This window comes from Prinia subflava, assembly GCF_021018805.1.
Source record: "Prinia subflava isolate CZ2003 ecotype Zambia chromosome W unlocalized genomic scaffold, Cam_Psub_1.2 scaffold_32_NEW, whole genome shotgun sequence".
Lineage (NCBI taxonomy): Eukaryota > Metazoa > Chordata > Aves > Passeriformes > Cisticolidae > Prinia > Prinia subflava.
The window spans coordinates 1,740,798-1,755,378 of record NW_026960609.1 but is presented as its reverse complement, the minus strand read 5'-3'; positions in this window follow the sequence as shown (position 1 = coordinate 1,755,378).

Sequence of the window (14,581 nt, the reverse complement as noted above, 5' to 3'; positions counted from 1 at the left end):
TTTTTACCTCACATAGCTGCCGTCACTATTTTACTTGGAGAGAGTTAAGATATCAACAGATGACACCTCAGCCTCACTCTGCCAGGCTTGCCTATCAATTTACAACCCAAAATCAGAATAAAAAGGTTACAGATAATTCAATTTATATCTGTAAGATCTTTGTCTGATACCAGCAATCCCACTTCAAGGCTTACCCCTTCTCAATTTTATCAAAATAAAGAACCAGCCTGAAAAGGAAAATTGTGGACCTCCCACAGCTTTGACACTGAAACAGAGCCCCTGTGACCCACACTGCTCCTTCAGAAGTGATACATATCTTTGTGGATATCCGCTGGCAGCAGATGCTTCTGAAGCGATCTGGCCCCAACAGCTGGACATAATGGGGATTCCAGGAGAGGTTCAGTCCAGCAGCTGGGTAATGGAAGGCCATGGCTTCCTTACTTGGGATCCATAGGTATGGAAACAACAAAAGTAACAAACTTCTAAAAATAAGGTGAAATGAATACATTGCTTGAGCCTGCATTTGAAGGGAAAACACTTGGGGTTACAAACAAAGCAAATGCTCTAAGTGTTTATCAGATCAGTGGGGGTTAATCAAGATGTAAAATACATATTTAATAATGGTATTACATGTACTTTTAAGTAATCACCAGTGGTAGCAATTAAACAATAATTCATACATGAAGTTTAGAGAAGCAAACAAATGCTCGGTCTTTTCTAATTGGAAGCCACAGAAGGAGCAGTGCAATGATAATCCAGCTAAGTCCAAAAAGCAACCCACTTGCAACAGAGACTTGAAAACTTTCCCCTTCAGGTTTCCAGGAGCGCTAATTTTTTAAGAGTATTTTTCATCTAATCTTAAAAAAATATTCATATATATAGGGATATGTTGGAGTCTAGAACATCCCTCTGGCCACCCTGGAGGGTTTGGAGACCAGACAGGGGGGTCTGGGATCTGTACAGGGGAGTCAGTTAGACCCACACAGATCCCAGGAGGACACTGATTCTGATTCCTGTCCATGGGAGTGAACACTCACATGCAGGAAGAATCACAAATCCTAAGAATTTGAAATAAGTAGTGGATGGTTTGTTGTAGAATATAAATATAGAAATTAGGATTCTTAGCATATGGGGCTGAAGAGACAAGATGGAGGAATTGGGGAGTGGCCCCTGTCCTCCTTGTTCTTGCTCTCGTCCCCCATTTTGTGCTGAGTTGGGTTTTAGAGATTGGCTTAGAGTAGAACTGACATGTTAGTATAGGTAGTAGGTATTGGTGAAATTTTGTAAATAAAAAATACGTCTCGGACAGTGGTTGGGTCAGGGGGACTGTACATAAGGTGCGGGGCTCTCTGATCTGCCCGGTCTGCCGCGTGTCCTGCTCTGCTGGGGATGCCTTGCAGAGCTGAGAAAGAACTAAGATAAGGTACCCTGCCAGGGAGGCCTGGCAGAGCTGAAAAAGGACTGAGATAATGAAGAATAAACAACCTTGGAAATATGCACTGGCAGACTCAGCTTGTCGTCTCTACCTCTGGTGTGTAACACTTAGGGCAAAGAGAAGACTGAAAACCTTATTACCTCTGGGAACAGCAACCCAGAGGAAACTCCCAGGGAACAGCAACCTTGGGAGAACCCTTATTACCTTGGGGGTCAGCAACCCCAAGGAGAATCTCAAGGAAACAGCAACCTTGAGAGGATACAGTTTGGATTTGGCAGGCAGATTGCATGTTCTCAATAGCAACCAGCCCAGGGATCAGCAATTCTAAAATAGGTGCAGGGGTTTTTTTAGCTTTTTTTAGTGTTATGTTTTATGTTTGGATAGTTTCTTTAGATCTGACATTAGGGAATTATCTGCTTCTCATTTTACTTTGTTCCTACTCCTTTTGACAACAGAGTTGCACTTTTACCATTTTGGTCTCGTCATTCCTGCCAGTGATATTTTAATGACTTTGTAGAAACTTACATGATTTTCTCCAACAATCCTTGAAAATCCCAGACATATTCCACCTTTCAGTTAATTTGAGGTATCGTAAGAAATTCTCATACTTTCATTTCAGTGGATTCATGTGGTGTGAGGCACTTTGTGACTGGACAAACACTGATTGCAAGACTGGGCCTCTTAGGGAAAGGTTAAAGTTCATGTCTCTCAATTTATTTACATTTGACCTCTCTTTTGAAGAGGTTTCAGCTTAAATTTTCCATCTATTGTGAGAAACCAGCAGTGCTGTGAAGATCTTGTAACAGAGCTCCACTGAAATCAGGCTCCAGGAGTTCTCCTTCAAGAAAAGTAGAGTTCCCATATTTTCCAGTTCACAACCCCAGGTCCCTTTGCAATTTCAGACTTCTCTGATTTTAACAGAGTGATCCAAGGCCTTTCTCTCTGCTCTATACATCCACTATTATTTTGTGTCTGTTTTGTTCACCCTTTATCTCCTGGTAATCCAGCTTGCTCCTGTTCACCTAAGCCAGTGTGTTCATTCCTCCCTCTTCCCCATTCTTCCTTTCAACATCTGTTCTCATTCCAATCTGAAGTCTTTTGGGGCTGCCACATGTGTCTCTGTATGGGAATCACTGCCTAGACATTAGCAGTGAAGACACCAATGATATCTATTGTGGATGCAGTGCTAAGGTACAAATTCCAACAAATCTGGAAAGAGAGGGAAGGAGAAAGTTACTAACACCAAAGCACTGTTTTACAAGTGAACTTATGCCTCCAGCAAGGGGGGAAGGTCATGTAGCCGTGTCTCGGAATGATTAGCAAATTCATAGCAGATGTCTTCATATTGTACTGCTTGTAGATAAATGATGAGGTGGGAATCAGTTTTCCTTTAAGTATCTTGGGCAAATGATTAAAAGGAAAGACCATTTAAATGTGCCCCTTACATACTGAAAACTGAGAAGCAAAAGTGTTCTTTTAAACTGCAAAAGTAATAATTTATTTTTCAAGTCTATTTTGGGATATTTTGGTGTTTTACTCATGCTTTTTTAAACACTTGGACTTAATAACAGAAACCTTCCCAATCTTCATGAACATAGAAGGAAAACACTAAAGCAGCAAAAGATTTTTCCTAGCAATAGTTCAAGCAATAATGCTATCCACTAATAAACTCATCTTATCTTTGCTTGCATTGCAATATTAGGCAATAAAAATAACATAGAGAGTGAGCAGAAAAAAGCTATTCACCCCACCAGTTTCTCTCTCTGAACACATTTCAGCAGACAAAGATGCAGTTCTTTGGATACCCAAACCCATACACCAGTCAAAGTTAGTTCACTGAAACTGGGGAGTTCTTTCTTAAATCATACTTGGGTTAAAAAGAAAAAAAAAAAAAAAAGCAATGTCAACTTCCCTTTGTCCTAAGAGGAAAGAATAAAGAGAGATCAGGTCAGAAAGACTTTCAATGCTGGGACAAACTCAGGGAGACTCTGAGTGCGGGGTTTTTGATCTGCTCTCTATTGAAATCCTTTCTTCTGTTGCTGTTTATATGTTGAACCAAGTAATGCCTCTGTTTTCACTTGTTCTGCATAACAGCCAAAGTAACTTTGCAAATATACAACCAAGCAGGACTGCAGGCTTACTTGCAGTGTGTCTTTTACTGAAAAATACATTTTATTTATCATAACATTCAAGAAAAAAACAAAACAAACCCCAACAAAATACAAATGCCAACTCATTCAATGACAAACTTGGTGGTTTCAGACAGTCTCCTCCCGTGGCTGTGGCACATTGAAGTGTTCCCACTGTGCAATTCCCAGAGCGACTCCGCCGTCCTTCAATCCCAGGCCCATGGCATCCTGCAGTGGGATCACTTCAGGTTTCAGCTATGTACTTGCCACAGTGTTGTCTCCATTGAGAGCAGCTCAGAGTCCATTTCTCTCCAGTTATACATCTTCTTTCTCTTAATTCTTCCTCCACAGGCAACAATCATCGACACGATGCGTTCACGGCATTTTCTCCTTTGCCTTACAGCCCACCCCTTCTCTCATCAGACATACCACCCACATCCTCTTAATCATTATCCTCTACTTCACATTGGCACTTTTAAATATCTTTACACCGATAACTAATTCCCCCCTTTAAAAATGAGAGGAAAAAGAAGGGGGGGGAGAAGAAGAATTTAAAAAAAATAAATTGGTGAAAAAAAAAGCACAAGCATTTTTGAAGTATGTGTTCTCAGGTAGCCACAAGTTAATGGCAATATATAAGCATAAGGAATGACACTTTGGCCATCAACACTAAAGAATAAAGGTAGCATTGAAAACAGACAAGGGGAGAAAACACTGCACACAACCCGTAAATACATTTCAAATCATTCACCAATTGATTCACCAAGGGCTAAATTTGATACTGAGTGAAACAAACTGTTGCAAAAGAATAGAACAACATTCTGGTGTATCACTCCAGTCCATCTCAAACTTTTAATTAGATCCTGACCTAAAATGAATGGACAGTTGGCTGGTGCAGCCCTCAAACCCTGACAGCAGGGCTGGGAGGGAACTTGAGTGGTGCACAGGATTTTGCCCTGCTTTGCACATGGGGTGAATTTCAGCTGTAACATACTATGACTGCACTGTGAAACATATAATACTAGCAGCTTGTGAGCCCTGACATGGAGGGCTTGACTCTAATCCAAGATATGTGGTTACACATCACCCCATCCACTGGAGAAATTCACCACTGGGTATACATGGTAATACACCATATTACCAGAGTTTTTTTCTGGTGACCTTTTGTGGCATTATCTGCTGGGTCCAGCTTGACTCAAGCCCAGAGCTCGGGTTCTGTAAAGTGAAGAACCTGGTGCTCAGGTATGCAAGGCACTCAGCACTCTGGGATGAGTTCAGCAAAGCTTTGCATAGATGGGTGAAGGAAAAAATCCTTCCACTGAAGTCCCCAGGAATCTGCTTAGATATCTGAAGTTGGAGATGCATGTGAAGGCTTTGCTGGGTTTGTGAAGTGAAGCACCTTGCAAAACTGACCCCTTGATGCAAACAAGAGGTCTTTTTAGTAATAGACAAAATCAAGTAAACACTGTCATTAGGACTGACACATTCCACTGAAGTAATCTCCCCTGAGAAAATAAATATCTGTTGGTATTCCATCATTTCATTGCTTTCATCTCCACAGGCAGTGAAAAAAAAACCCTGCAAAATTTTCCTCCAACAAATACATGTTGAAATCCTGGGCACTTGTTTTCTATGCCTTTTTTTTTTTTTTCAAGTACACTGGGTGAAACTGTAAACCTGAGGTTGTGTGTGGAAACCTATATCTTGTAAACTGCAATATGAAACTCCTCTGCAAGCACTGATATAGGAAAAGGTAGGACAGCAACTCTTTGGAACAGGGATGCTAGTATTATACTGAACGTCCTGTACACGTGCGTGTCACAGGGAACCATCTATTCTGGTACCTGCACTGTCCTGCAGTCCCAAGTACTGTTCTGTTTAACACTGAAACTCTAATCACAACACCTATGGACTTATCACTCATGAGAAAGGTGGAGAAGCATTCATCTCCTTTAAGAGGCAGTCAGCCCGAATCCCAGTGGGAAGTTAAAGCCTATAGTAATGCCAACAATACAGCCAAAGAGCATAGGGATTAGCCTTACATGATATGTGCTCTAGCTGAGCACACAATGCTCTTTAGAAAGGGTTAGAATATTCACTGGATTTCCACAATGGTGAAAATGAGTGAGAAGATACATGAGAAATCACTCACTATCTGCACACTTGTAGTGCATTTCATCCTGGGGGCAATTACAATTTGTGCCTGTAAACAAATAAATTACACTGAAATTCAATCTCACACAAACGGTTAAAGACAGTTCTACCTGAGTTTTCTGTACCTTGTGAGTTACCCAGGAAAACAAAAACCCAAGGCTTATTTTAAAAATGGGAAACACTGAAATTTTCCTAGATGCAGGAAACCTCAAGAACAGGTGGAAGAAAATCCTGCCTGCGGGCAAATGCTTAAACAAAGACTTCTGGGGTTTGCATTTAGACTTTAAAATTATAATCTGTTACCTCAATAAAGTTTTACATTATATAATTTAGGTTTGCTCTTACATTTATTTACTTCCCAAAGTGCTTCACTTAACCAAAATTTTGGGCAGGGAAAAGACTACTGAATTTTACTTTTACTGTCATAATAACAGTTCTCCTGAGACAAACTAGTTGCTGGTAACAAAACAATCAGTTTGAACAGAGTTGGACATATAAATCACTGCACTGTCAGTAATCTTAATGTATATTTTCTTGTTCAAAAAGTAAATATTTTCTTAGCAAATTGTAATTGTAGCCCTCAGGTAAACCTGTCAAACAGCTAAAGAAACAACTACACAGTACTGAGGCTGAAACATTTAAAAATTCCTCTCCCAGGGCAGTGATTAGGATTATGTTTTCAACAATGTTGCAATTTAAGGAAGTATAGACTGCAGTCTTAAAGAAAAAGAAATGCTGTTTTCTCCTTTAGAACCAGAATTTTAAAATATTACATTCAATTTCTGGTTTCCCAGCACTTAAATGCTGTCATAATTAAGGCAACTTGTGATATTCAACACAGTACAGAGGAGCAAACAAAAAATTAAAGCTATCAAATGTGTTTTCTGACATTTACATAGTTTGTTTTGAACCATGCTAAAAAAGGAACACTAAAGAAATTTAACACTACAGCTCTCTTCATTTGCAATTCCAAGTGAGAAGTAGACAGTATGAAAAACCATCTGATGGCAAATTGTGACTAAAATCTCTATGGAAGACCCTCATTTACTGCAATAGGAGAGAGCTGAGGGCTTTTTTTTATTTTTGAAGAGCTGCAGGGCTGCACTGGATATCACAACACATTCCAGGGACCTGAATAAAAGCTGTGTGGTGATCCACACTGAAACTGCTGCATTTACACCTTGCATTTTACAAACAGCTGTAGTGGCATCGCTACCATTAGCTATCAGCACAGAGGCAATGCCTAAAGCCTGTAGATTGGCTTCAGTACAAAGAGAACTTTGCACAAAATAATGCAGTAATTTAGTGTTGCTCACATAATTAAATGTAGGCATACTCCAAAACAGGGGGGCATTTAGGAGAAAACAAGAAACTTACATGCTTGTTTTGTATGACAAAGCAAAAAAATTGAGAAAACTGTAGAAGCAGTTTTTAGAATTATTGTTGAAGATTTACCAAGTGTATTTCAGTTTAAAGAAGCATAATTCTTCTTCCTTATCCCTGTGGAAAAAACAAACAAAACCAGAAAATCATCATTAATATAGATTGCTAGAGAGCTGCCACAACAATCTGAACAATCTTTATTCCTTGAGAGAAGTACATAAATACCTCCTTTGTCATCACACTATTCTTGCTCCTCATTTCCTAAGCTACTACCAACAATCAGACAAAGGCACAGAACTTTTTAAACTGAGTCAGTTGTTGGGCAGCCCTGGTTTTTTGAGCAGAACCCATCCTTGCTGCTGAAGGTGTGGAACATGCTGCACCTTAGAAGCCCACAGCACCCAGCAGACTGGTCCTGGGGAAGTCCACAGACATAGGTGGAAAGAGGGCCATGTGACCTATGCAGGATTTAAGCGATCCATCCGCTCAGTTAAAGACCTGGGCACTTTCCTTACCAACACAACATCCAGCATGGAATACATGGGGAAAAGGGAAACAAGCCAGACCCACGTGCTCTAAGATCTGTGGAGTTAACACTTAAATACTGGCCCAGGAAATCATCCTGGGCAGGAAGAGTCATTAAGGACACCATGATCTTTTATTGGTACCAAGGCTCCGCACTATTGAAATGTTTCTTAAGTAGCCACAGTTTTGAACACAAGGTCACACTTATTTCCATTTGTAGAGTGATTTACTAGATCAAATGTTAGCGCCTGTTTGGTTCTTGGAATATTCCAGTATTTCCTACTAAAACTGGATAAATTCTTTACTAAATTCTCAGCAAAGGCAAGTCCTATGTACTGCGTATTACACTGTAAATTGACTTCTTGACTTAGTAATGTAGAACATACATTCTGCTGAACAGGGAACTAAAACTAAGTTTAAAAATATCAATTTATGAGCCTTTAAAAATCCTTTTTATACACTAGCCACACAAAATTAATTTTTAAAGGCAGGCATAGATTATATGATGGCAGTTAGGAAGAAAACATGACTAATAAGTAAATTTGCATATATATTCCTGTACCTATAAGGTGTTTATGCTCATGGTTTAAATAGAAGAATGAAAAATACCCTTCTAATATTGGGAGTACAATTTACTAGTTGCTTTCTACTTTGCTACCTGTTCTTTTCTTATTTATTTACCTAACACGAGACAGTAACTCCAGAGAGCAAAATGTGGCAGTAGATACAAAAGTTAAAAACACATTTTCATTCACTCATGCTGGGAACGGCTCCTGTCAGGCAGTTCACTCTCTAAAGGTTGGTTCTGTCTAGGCTTGGATGCAAGTTTATTTGAACTGAAAATTAGCATCAAGAAGTGCAGAAGGCAAGGATGATGTTGCTAAAGCTCCCCATTTACTGTGAGTGAAGAAGAGAAGGGAGAGAAGCAACCTTATGATATCACTCAGAAATATGCACATATTTTCCACCGTTTTCCGCATATCAAAAACTTAAGAATAGTTCAGAAATGACAGCTTGGATTTTGTCAGAACACAAATTGATAGGAGCTGTTTTATCCCAATGATTATGCAGCAAAGAGCACCAGATGCAAAGTGAAGTGCTGGAAGAGCAGCAGATGTGCAGAATATTTGGTGTCAATCTGCCATGGGCATCACACCATTACCAAAACTTCAAGTCACACTGACCTCCCAGAGACGACAGAGACCAAGACGGAGCAGTCCTTAACCCAGTGATACAGTTTGTGAATGAAGATGTGAAAGAAATAGAGCAAAGAAGGAAAGAAGATATGTGCAGTGCAGAAAGGAATTCAGGAGTGGAAAAAACCAGAATTCATTCAGCTCATTTTGTGTGTGTGTGAGCAGACAGATAAGGCCTGGCGCAGTGGAAGATCTCGGGATTGTAACGGAAAGACAGGAAACCTCCCCCCTCACCCTCTGAGGTGTGTAACTAACTCTGAGAACAATGTAGCCCCTCCAAACCCAGTAGTTTTCCACTAACCTCTAACCTTCCTTCCCCTCTGACGTAGTGAAGACCCCTTAGACTATATAACCCCATGTGGGAACCTAATAAATCGCCATTTGCCGTCCACCACATTGGTGTATGCGTTGTCAATGGCCCAAGAGGCTCGAGGACGTCGAGCCGCCGTGCTAGCTCTTTGAAACCAGGTCGCCATTGCCTCATATCAAAGGCAACATTAGTGGTGCCGAAACCCGGGAGAAAAATGCTCGGGAATCGGGATTTTCGCCTGGACAGGAGCAGCGGCCGGGGCGGGACAAAAGGACTGACCCACGGCGGGGGAGACGTCCCCGGACCAGCGAGGATCATGGAGGCCATCGCGAAGGTCGTAAGTTTGATTCATAAACAGTGGGGAATTAAGTGTAAGCTCAGAGATCTTCAACTTGCTATGGCAAGATTATTAGAGCTGGGGGTGATAGACCGCCCAATAGATATACTCCATTCGGAGGTATGGGATAAGTGCACGGTCGCCCTGGCTAAGGATACGAAATCCTCGGGCAGCGCTAAAAGTCTCAAAGCATGGGGAAAAGTCGAACAGGCTTTGAGCAAGGCGCTGGAGGAACAGGAGACCTGGAGCGCCGCACGCGTGTGTTTGCTAACTACACCCAAATTGGGAGTGGGTGCCACCACGCAAACGGCATTCGAACGCGATTTGTCTGAGGGCGGGGAGCCGTGGGAGCCAGGCGCGCTTCCCCGCTCCCGGAGCCCGAGCCCAAACCCCCCAGCGCCCTTAGAGAATCCCCCGACCCCCCCGCCGAAACCGCCGGGTCCCCCCCCACCCGCGGAACCTTCCCAAAAAACCGCGGGTCCCTCGTCCGGCTCTTCGCCGCCGGCCGGCGTTTCGGAGCCCGAGGCGCGGCAACGCGCGCGGTTCTTCTGGGAGGGATTGGTGGGTGAAGCCAGAGACACTGAAAACGCGGCGCGGGAGGCACAGGCGGCGCTGCCGCCATACGCTTTTGAAAATGGCGCCGGCGGCCGTGAGGAGGGGCGGGGTCCGGATGTCTTTGGCGGGGAGCCGCGGGTATCCGCTGATGCGCATGCGCAGGAGAGAGACGGGGAAGAGGGAGAAGAGCGCACGCTCAGACAGGAGCTGCGGGCTTTGGCTGATGCGTACGCGCGGCAGGAAGGGAGAGGGTGCATGCTCAAAGCGGCACCGGGGGCTACCGCGGACGAGCACGCGCGGGACGTGCCGTGGGGAGAACGCACGCCGAGCGGCACCGCGGACCCCCATAAACGCGCACGCGCGGAACAGTGGCAGAGAGCACACGCCCCATCGGGAGCTGCGTTCAACACAGTCACCATTTAAGGAAGAAACCTCCCCCCGCGGGAGGCAGGGCAAGCCCAGGCGGTGGGAGCGGCAACACCCCGGAGGGGAGGGGAGGGGTGGGGCCGGAGCCGCACGGAACAGCGCCCGAACCCGGAAGTGAGCTGGCAGTGTGCTTCTGACTCTCTGTCGGACACCACCAGCGGCAGCAGCTCAGGGGAGCAGACGGAAACTGACGGGGATTCAGAAACAGAGCGAGTGGAGCTAATACAGTTTAGAGCGAAACCTAACAAAGCCTCAGGCCGCTCTGAAAGGGATTTACAATGCGAGCCAGCCCAGCTTACTGACTGGAGAAAGATAAAAATAGCCTGTGCTGAATGGGCACCAGCAGCTGCAGTGAAGGTTTTCCCAGTGAGAGTTACGGGGCCAGAAGGTAATCAGCAAAGAACATATACACCGGTAAACCCCAAAGACATACAAACAATCGTAAAAGCAATCTCAGAAAAAGGGTTGAATTCAGCCATGGTCTCCACTCTGGTGGATGGCCTTTTTGGCAACTATGATTTGCTCCCTTTTGATATTAAACAAATAAGTCGCATGATGTTTGATGGTGCGGGGATGATTGTCTTCAAACAAGAGTGGAAGGACAATTGTACAAATTTATTGGCTCAGTCTTCTGGAGCAGGGCAGCCACTGCATGACTCCAGTCTATCCAGGCTGAGGGGAAAACATGACAACATGATAACCCCACAGCAACAAGCCACGAACATGCGGGCTGAGGAGGTCAGAGCCACCACCCAGGCTGCCCGGGAGGCCATTCGAGCTGCATCCCGAGTGGTGGCCAGGCCCTCTCCATGGTCCACCATAAAACAGGGTGAAAGCGAAAGCTTCACTCAGTTTGTGGATCGCCTTCAGGCAGCGGTGGATTCGTCTACCCTGCCCCCAGAGGCGAGAGGCCCCGTAGTAGCTGATTGCCTGCGGCAACAATGTAACTCAATTACCAAAGACATTCTACGCTCCTTGCCGGCCGGAGCCAGCCTGGCCGACATGGTCAAACATGTAGCAAAAGAGGAGCAGCTGACACCCATCCAGGCAGCTGTCTGCACCCTAACCAGTGCCATGGCATGTTTCAAATGTGGCCAGGCAGGCCACATCGCAGTGAGCTGTCCCCAGCCAGCACAGCCATCCCCAGCGATGCCCCCGCTCCAAGCCCGTGTGAGAGGGCCCTGCTGGAACTGTGGGAAGAAAGGGCACCTTGTCAAAGACTGCAGGTCCCGGCCTCAGGGAAACGGGAAAGGGAGGGGGCGTGCGGGCCGCACCCAGCCTCCTCCCGCTGCGAATGCAAGGCGGCCCATCTATGCCAACCCCCAGTGGGGCGGGGAACCCTCATACCCCATGCCCCCACAGGGGACAGCCGGTTTTGCACCCCCCACAGTGACACAATGGCAAGGTTTCACAACACCGCCAGCGGCGCCCTCGTGTCCACCACCACCGCAAGCCGCACCTGTGCCACAAGGCCAGCAGGGGTTGCCCCAGAGCGGGACCCCTGGGTGGCCCTGACCATGCAATCAAGCCTGACCTTCAGAATGACACTAATGAAATCTGTAAGTTTCTGTTTGCAGGACATGTTCGTGGGATGCCCCCGTAACATGGACACCCCCCAGAGAAGAATCACTGGAAGCTATGTCACCGGCCAAGGCGTATGCTTCGGCAACGCGACTCTGGCGAGGCGAAGGGGGAACATCTGTACCGAAGTGATCACACCCCTGAGAGGACCCCGAAAATGGATGGTCCCATCCCAGCCAGGAATGTGGGTGTGCCATCTGACAGCCGTGAGTCTCTGTGTGTACCTTCCCAAATTTAACGATTCTGCAGACTTTTGTGTACAGGTCCCGATCGTTCCCAGGCTTCTGTACCACAGGGAAGAGGACATGTATCTCCACTTTGAGGACCCCGGCCACCGGCTCCTGAAGAGAGAGCTGCTGACAGGCATCACCATCGCCATGCTGCTCGGGTTGGGAGCAACATGGGCGGGCACAGGTATTTCAGCCCTCATCACCCAGAACCAAAGCCTCTCTCAACTGCAGGTCACCGTGGACAAGGACCTGCAACGCATCGAGAAGTCCATCTCCTTCCTAGAGAAATCAGTCTCCTCACTTTCAGAAGTTGTCTTGCAGAACAGACGAGGGCTGGACCTACTGTTCATGCAACAAGGAGGCCTGTGTGCCGCCTTGAAAGAAGAATGCTGTTTTTATGCTGATCACACAGGAGTCGTTAGAAACTCCATGGCAGAACTCCGAGATAGACTGGCCCAGAGAAAGAAAGACAGGGAAGCCCAACAGGGTTGGTTCAAGTCCTGGTTCAACCAATCGCCATGGCTCACCACCCTAATTTCCACCCTGATGGGCCCACTGGCAATGCTGCTTTTAGCCCTTACCTTTGGACCATGCTTGCTGAACAAGCTGGTTTCATTTGTCCAAACACGCCTAGAACGGGCCAACATTCTATTCGTAGAACAGCAACTATTGCTGTGAATGAAACTGTGAACACTGCCAGTCGCGAGATTTGTCTGATCTACCTCGCGAATATTTACTCAAGTTTTTCAAACCCCTTTCTCTTTTATTAAGTTACTACTTTGTACCTCATTTTAGTGCCTATATTTTAACTACCTCATTTATTTGTGAGAGGAGGGGGGGAGATGTGTGTGAGCAGACAGATAAGGCCTGGCGCAGCGGAAGATCTCGGGATTGTAACGGAAAGACAGGAAACCTCCCCCCTCACCCTCTGAGGTGTGTAACTAACTCTGAGAACAATGTAGCCCCTCCAAACCCAGTAGTTTTCCACTAACCTCTAACCTTCCTTCCCCTCTGACGTAGTGAAGACCCCTTAGACTATATAACCCCATGTGGGAACCTAATAAATTGCCATTTGCCGTCCACCACATTGGTGTATGCGTTGTCAATGGCCCAAGTGGCTTGAGGAGTCAAGCTGCCGTGCTAGCTCTTTGAAACCAGGTCGCCATTGCCTCATATCAAAGGCAACATTTTGCCTAGTAAAAAAAAAAAAAAAAAAGGGACCTGAAAGGACAGTACTTTATACAACTCTCAACTCTCACACACAAAGGATGAAATCTGGCTGGTTCAAAATCCATTTTAGGATCTACACAGCATTGCTGCAGTCAAAAAAATCCTGGTCTGGTGTGAAAGCAACTAACTGGAATTAATAAAGTTAACAGTTCATCCTTAGATTCACATGAAATTATACTGCTGTTCTTGTTAAGGGAAAAACATCAGGCAGAGCAAGCAAATGCTTTTCATTATGAATGAAACAACAAAGGATAGAGGAAAATAATGGAAAACAAAATACAAAGTAGATAATAAAAGAGACAAGAAGAGGAAAAATTATCCATAGGGACATAAAGGTATGTAGGTGAATGAAAATAACAGTTAGAAAAACGCTACAGATGTGATTCCCCTCTGGCACATACATAATTTTCCACTGAGATAAGATACATGAATAACCAAAGTCAAATGAGAAGTCAAACACATCCTGCAGCATGCAGTTAAAATTATTAATTTTAAGACTGTCAAAACAGGTCAAAGGAAAAAAAATGCATCCATAGTCCAGCAGCAGGAAACATTCACCAGCAGGTCTAAGACACCTCAGAGGGGGCATCCCTGTCTGTATTAGACAACGAGCATTTTGGCATGCTCCAAGATTGAAAGGATGGTAAAATTAAGCTGCAGTCTGCACACTGCTGAATGACCTTATGTCTTGGTTTGGAAAGACAGGTATCTGTCAGGGAAAACTGGAGTTTCCCTTGGAATGGAGAACGTAAAAAACCCCCTCCCTCCAAATTGTTATAATTTTGCAATTAGGAGCTTTCAGGCAAAAATACGGGGATAGGAATAACAGTTCTTTACTAGGAATAAAAAAAAATACAAATGCAGTAGTACCACAAAAAAAACAAACCAACAAGCAAACAAACAAAAGTCCTAGAAAACCCTGACTGAGTCAGAGATATGACCTGACACCCTGTTGTCAGGGTGTTGGAAGCAGTCCAAATAAGTCTTCCTGGAGTAACAGATCTTGTTCTGTGAAGTAGAGATGATCCTGTAGAAAAAAGGGTCCAGTGCTGGCGAGATGGGTCTGGTCTTCCTCTGAGAATTCATTGGA